Source organism: Phalaenopsis equestris, unplaced genomic scaffold (genome assembly GCF_001263595.1).
Source record: "Phalaenopsis equestris unplaced genomic scaffold, ASM126359v1 Scaffold000032, whole genome shotgun sequence".
Taxonomy (NCBI): domain Eukaryota; kingdom Viridiplantae; phylum Streptophyta; class Magnoliopsida; order Asparagales; family Orchidaceae; genus Phalaenopsis; species Phalaenopsis equestris.
In genome coordinates, this window is record NW_018164474.1 from 1,169,756 (window position 1) to 1,177,233 (window position 7,478).

Sequence of the window (7,478 nt, forward strand, 5' to 3'; positions counted from 1 at the left end):
TTGTCGAAAAATAAAATCACAGGTGGCAAAGGTCTAACACCTATAACATCATCGTATGTATTCTGATGACTCAAAGTAGTAAAACAAAAATTAATAGTCTCATGTAATAAATATGCTTATTAAACCTTCAGGTCATATTGTATTCTTCACAATTCTTTTAAGTTTATTCAAAATCTACGATAGCATCAGAAAATTAGTGCAATAAGGCAATGACACTATGCAAATTATTGAAAATTATATATAACAATCGATATTATGTTGGACCTCCAACTATGGCCTCATTAGAGTAAATTTATTTGCAGATACTCCCACAAGTCAAAAAAATAAATGAAAATATTATTTCAAACTTGCACCATATTAGTGGAATGTTCGCTTCAAGTTTTCTTATATCATCATCATTTAAACGAGTTGCACACAATTCTTTAATAAATACCCTGGTTTCATTTAAAGAATTAAATATCTAAATAAACAAGGAATTAAATGTAGATAACAACAAGCATTATTAAAAAACATGATATACATGGCCTTTATTTTCTTCTCCCAGTCAACACATCGACTCAAATTACATGCATACTCGTTAGGGAACTTCAGAGATTACAATCAATCATAAATTGTTCCTCATAAATCTAAATTTAGATAATACTCGACTTTTTTAGGCTTTATACATTTACCCCCAGATGATTTTGGAGCTCTCTCTTTCTTTGCAGCACTCGTTCAAATAAAATCTAATATTACATAAAAAAAGGTACATAGATTTTGTGGAAGGTCTCAAACATGACACCCGGCCCACACAAAAACTATCAAATCAAATGGTTCCAAAAAAGAGAAAATACAACAAAATACATAAGAGATCTAAATAAAAAACTAAAAAGTGTCAAAATTAGAGTATCAGGCAGCTGGAGAGCGACCCAATTTTGCCTCTGCCTCTGCCTCTACGGAAAGAGCTAGCTAATAAATTGGTCAGATGAGTGTCATTGCCAGTAGTAACCAATGTATCATCCAATAGATTCTCTAGCTCGAGTCGTCCTCCGTTCTTTTTCTTCTTCCTCGTATATGCTTGTCATTCCTCATCCGAAGATTGGCACGCCTGATCAGCAGAATGGTCTGAAATGTGCAGGATATGTGTAGGTTGTTGAACATTAGAAGTAACTACTTGTTGTACCAGTTAATCTTCTATCGGGTCAAAGAAGCACTCTCATGTGTCTGGACATGTAAGTGGGTCTTTTTCTTTAATAACAATAAGTGGTATCAGCACATTTAGATCTGTACTTGTAGTAAGGTGTTCTTCATCTAGAACTGCGATGTTGGAAAGAGGATTGGATTGGACCTTCTCAACAATGATGGTAGGTGACTGATCTTTAGCGACATTCAACCTTAGATGAGGATGCAAGCGATAACAAATAGTAGAGTTGTGGTCAAACATACTACAATGAGAGTAATAAGAAGGATGTGGTTCTATCTCAACCTTTTGTCAATACCCGTTGTGAATAGTGTCAATCCATATCTCATCCGGAGCTGGTTGAGTGATATCTCTCTCAACTAACACAGAAGTCATTATCGTAAGCAGTTGCTAAAGAGTAAAGAATTTCCATTTTGAACAGATGTAATTTTAACTCTGGAAACTTTATTCAAACTGGAATGATAGGGGACTCCGCTTTTGGATCAAAATCAACAACCCATTTCAGAATTTTCATAAAACGATTGTCAATCTTAATAATTCTTCGAGAGAAAATGCGAGTGTAATCGACATCGTGAGATAGCTGAATAAGTATATGTCGACCATCTAGCAGACCAATATTTCAACTGCCCAATAGTTTCATAGCATCAAATTCTTTCCTAATGATCTCCAGTTTTGGAAGAACATAAAGGAATTTCCCCACTAGAACAAAACGCCAAGAGGACGCTAGAGTACCAGTTTCAACCTCAGTGAGAATAAGTGCAGACTTCCCATTTTTTTTCAAGCTTTTTAATAAAAGTGTGATCACCGCCACCTTCGATAGCCTCGTGGTACGATTGTGGAACATTGCAGGACTTACCGATAGCAAAAGCATACACTGAACCAGGAGGAAGGGCACGAGAAGGAATAGGCAAGTCGCCGGCAAGGGCATTTGCATAAGAACGGAGCGTCGAGGCCATCTTCCTCACAAGTAAGGGAGGAAGCTATTGGCATTGAAGGAAATTGTTGCCTACTATCGCAACTTGACCGCAAGACCCGCGCGAGCGGCACGAAGACAACGGGAAACAAAAGGAGCAAAGCGGGGGGCAGAAAGCAGATGACGGAAGCAGAGGACGTCCGTCATCGTCTACAAGTGCGAAATCAACGTCGTCGAAGATCGCGAAGAGAAGACGAAGCTCGACGAACCAAGATCGGGAGCAGCTCGACGAACCGCGATCGGGAGCAGCTCGACGAAGCTTTTCAAAAACAGAAGAGCAAAAAATGTCTTAGCAGAGGCTAGGGTTCGCCGTGAGGCGAAACCCTAGCAGAGCGAGAACGAAGCATATATATATATATATGCACGAAACTAAAGTTGTCTAACTGAATATATTTTTTAATAGATATCCCATAAAATACTTTACCTTATCCAATTATGATTTATACAAATTTAGAGCGACAAAGTAAAAAATAACATTAGAAAATCAGTAATTTTTAAAATTGCACTACAATATGTCATAACTCATCTTTAGTTAACCTTAATGAAAGCATGAATTTCTCTACTCTATTTTTATAAAATCATTTTTTTGTGTAATCAGCGATGAAAAAATACTAGATGCTGGTGAAACCATAAAATTTTTTCTACCATTTTTTAGAGAAATGCCTTTGAAAGATCCGAAATAAAGACACACTAATCTTGCAAATTGATTGAATTTAATTTTCCTTTGGGCTAGTCTAATTTAATAATCTTGCAAATTGATTGAAAAATACTTGAGATATATTATATTTGATTTTGATGCTCAACATTTTATCATGAAACCTTCTCATAATGGTTATTATGCGGCATTCAATAGTTCATACAACTTATGAGCTTTTATACTTGGTGGCCCATCCTCTACCTGTCTAACAACTTGAGTTATTATTGTATTGAGCACAATTTCTTTATATCTGCTAAAAAATAAATAAGTTGAGATGTCGGCAGCACAAGATACTCAACATCATTCAAAAATTCATCAATTAATCCTTTTCAGCCCATATGCAAACTATTGTATATCTACATTATTTCATTGTGAATGTTCATATGCAACCTTGGATATAAGAATAAATGCCTAAAAATGAATACAATTAATAAGAGGTGTGAAAATAGAAATGCCTTATATTAAGATGAATAATAAATCACTTAATTGAGTCAATGCTAAGCTTATGTAATTAGTTATGTTCTACCAAGATAAATCACAAAGTAAGTGAATTAGTAATTTATATATGCATGAAAAAAATATATATGAATATAAAGTCAGTTATCAATTTCTCGATCACAAGTACATAATTTAAAAATAAGTGACATGAGAATTTATTATACGGTTGAGCATACCCTTATAAATGAGGTTTTATGCTACAAGCCTTAATACTCATAAGTACAATTAATTGTAAGATCTCATTTGAACATCAACTCAAAATTGAATCTGAAGGGATAGTCGGCTGACTTTTTTCTTGCCAACAATTAACCCACTTAGTCATACCTTACTCTGTAGTTTTGTATAATTACTTACAACAACTTAAAATTGAACCGAAAAGAAAATATAATGTTTTGAATCTAAACTTTTTGGTCGGTTTTTTTTTTTTTTTCAAATAAAGGTGTCGGAAGCTAAAACATCAATAAAATCTCTCATTAATTAATTAATATACCCTCAACTAGATCTACCCAAAATTATCGTGAAACATATTTTAATATAGAACAAGCCCTAATCCAAATTAACAAATTTAAACAAAAAAGACAAGATCCAACACTGAAATGCAAATATAATATCATATAAACGAAATCAAATAGAATATTTAACAAATTTAAGGGTAGTTTCAGCATTGTTTCAAAAAATTTAAATTGACAAAACATAAAATTTAATAGGCGAAATATCAAATAAATAGCTATAGAAGGTAAAGAATAAGTTTTGCTTTTGATTACACAAATAATATGAGGAGGATGCCAAAAATCAAAGAATCGAGTGGCTAGGGGAAGAGGTTCATCTACAACTGAGAGGGAGATGCATGAGAGAAAAAAAATGAGAAATGTGGAGTTGCCTAATCGGATTTGATTTATAGTAGGTAACCGGTAGAATAACCAATATTTTAGCCTGACGAAAAATTTACCGATTGAATTTCAATTCAATCAAAAATGTTACCAAATAAAAGTGAAGGAAGAACCGTTTGATTTTTCATCGGTTTTGCAACCAGAAAAATTGTGGGAAATATAGCCATAGAATCCATCGAAAACTTTTTGCTAGTAATTACATTTATTTATTGCAGCCAGTTTTGATGGTATATTTATTTATTTTTTTATTTTGGAGTGAATGATTTATACATTTATTTATTTTTTTATTTTGGAGTGAATGATTTATGATGGAAACCCTCTCTAAATGATTATTGGTTGTAAAATAGAACATTATGTCAAGCCAACTTAAGAAGATCATTATATTAGCATGAATTGTTATCTACCCAAACTTTACTAGTACAATCATCATCTTTGTGATGCTCGTCAAATGATCAAGTAAACAAAAATATTCATTCAATCACCTAAGATTGCCAACACATCAATCTTTATAGCAGAAGCTTAGGAGAAGCAATATGATATATGATAAGTGTAGATGGTTATGCTTATGCTAGATTGACATGAGTTAATTCTTAGCTTTTAATAACGATAGATTTAGAGAATTTTAAAATTTTACAAACAAAATTAAAAAAGAGAGAGAATATATGATTATTACTATTCATAGTGAACATTAAAAAGTAGAAAAATAGTTAAATTAAAAAATTTTGTAATAAAAATGTGATTAAATACAATTTTTTGACAGTTAAAGTTCCTCAATAGAAAGGAATTTTTTAAAGAAACAATAAAACTATTATTGAAATAGCATGTCCGATGAAGTATGAATATAGTTTACATATTTTTATCAAAATCGAGATCGTTCATACAATATATCAAATAATAAATAGGGTTAATATTTTATCACATAGCAAGAAAAAACCATATGAATTAATAAAAATTGGAAAACCAAATCTTTCACATTATTATATGCTTAGCTGTAACTGTTGTGTTGAATAATGAAAAAACTAACTTAAAAATCTAGAAAGATTTCAACAGCTTAAAATTAATAGAATAAAAATTATTAAAGATTTATGTAAAGATTTGAAATATTATATAAGTTAAACCTAAAGAATAAATTTTTGGGAGATCCATCACGGGGTGGGTAGGACTAAAGCCTTCTTTGAAGTGAATGAATCATATCAGCTTTATCCCAAAAGTTAAAGCTAAAGACATAATAGAAGTGCTATTGGATGAATATTAGATGTTTGTTATGCAAGATAAATTCAATCAATTTGTTTAAAAAGATGATTTGGAATTAATTCTTACATACAAAATTCAATGACTCGTGATACATTTTTAGAAATAATACAAAAATAATAGCTAGGAGGTTTAACCAAATAACAAAATAGATTTTGTTGAAACTTCTACCTAAGTAGCTAAACTTAAAGCCCTCAGAACTCCATACAAAATGAATGAATATTTGTTTCAATGGCATCATTAAGGAATATATGCTAAAGGAAGAACCCCTAAACTAAAGGATCTCGATGGGCTCAAGCAAGCACCCAGAGTATAAAATGACTACAATAGTACATTTCCTTTAGATTTTGGATTTGCCAAGGGGAAAGTATAAACCACCTAATTCTTTAGTAAAAATTGAAAAGGATTTCCTCGTCGCACAAATCTATATGAGTGACATTCTCTTTGGTGCAAGCAATGAATTTTTGTCCACAAGTTCTTCAATTGAATGAGAAATGAACTTTAGATAAGCATAATACAAGAACTCAGCTTCTTCTCTAGGCTTCAAGAGAAGCAAGAGGAGATTGACACTTGTCAAATTAGTTACGATAAATAACTTATCCAATGGCGAGATTTAAGTATATAGGGACCCTCATGAACCCATGTACCAAATTAGACAAGGATCTAATATAGAAGTCATAAAAGTTGATCTTTATAGATGCATGATAAGTACTTTACTCTACCTTACTACAAGCAGACCCAGCATCACGTTTGGGGTTTGAATGTGTACAAATTTTAACAAAAACCTAAATAATCATATCTCATCGCAACAAAGCACATTTTTAAGTGGTACATTAAAGCTGGGCTTTGTTATCCTAAGTATTATTTCTTGTTACTATATTGGATTCTCCGGTTTAGATTTTGTTGGGTGCCAAGTAGCTTGAAGGAATAAATCAGGGACAACCTAATTCTTATGGCACTCGCTCATTTTATGGTCTAGTAAAAAGAAAAGCAACATAAATTAAACATATTGCAGCTAAAAGTGTTCTTACACAAAAACTATTAGGTTGTGGAATGCATTTAGAACACATCCACCACAAATGTGACTACATAAGGGCAATAAACATACTAAAAATCAATACATGACACAGAATAATCATAAATATTAGGCCTCATTAATTCAGGATTGTGTATCATTGATGTGGATATTGAATTTCTAAGCATTGACAATTAACTTGCAAAGATTTTTATGAAACCTTTGTACAATTAGAAGAAAATTAGGAATGCACAGCCCATTTGCTTAAATGATTGATTATTTCTTAATTACATTTGATTAAAAATATTGTTGTTAATATTGCATGATCATGCATGCTATTTTTTAGCATACATGCAGTTGACAAATCATACATATCATACAGTATATTGTTGATCTCATTTTTAGTGAGGTCTCTTCTTCTTCTTAGAGCCTAGGGTCTAGACTTAGGACTTCTTGTTGGACTCTCTTAGAGGACTAGTCTGAGACCCGCACCAACTAGAAATTCAAGTCACTTACTCCTTGCAGTTTCATATGGCCGATTCTAAATCCTCAACCTTTGGTTGAGTCGATTAAAACCAGCGTGACGAAACTCAAGCTGAGTACCCATAGGACCTAAAACTATAGGAAACCCGTTGTGACTTCCGTGTGCTTTCACGATGCGTGAATACCACAATTCACGCGCTCGTTGCACATAAATATCAAAATTCACGCCATCTGCAACTGTAGAAAGTTTCACGATTGATCAAGCTCGAATCAATTGCTGGAATAATCGATCATGGAATGAAATTTTGAGGAAATTTGAATTTGACGAGTTTTTGATTCAGTCATCACCGAGGTTGTCTGGATGACCCCATACAACAAAATTGATCAGCGCGTCCGGAGCGCCGACTTTAGCCAGGAAGGACATACGCATCACTACGATTCCCCACACGCACAGATGGCACGAAAACCGGGGTAATATATATATATATATA

At 32.8% G+C, this 7,478-nt stretch overlaps 1 protein-coding gene across 2 annotated transcripts in view; it reads right to left on the reverse strand.

The window, feature by feature from the left end:
* LOC110018707 (pentatricopeptide repeat-containing protein At3g62470, mitochondrial-like) overlaps positions 1 to 7,478 on the reverse strand; it is a 32,403-nt gene that overhangs the window by 3,302 nt on the left and 21,623 nt on the right. The window lies entirely within an intron of this gene.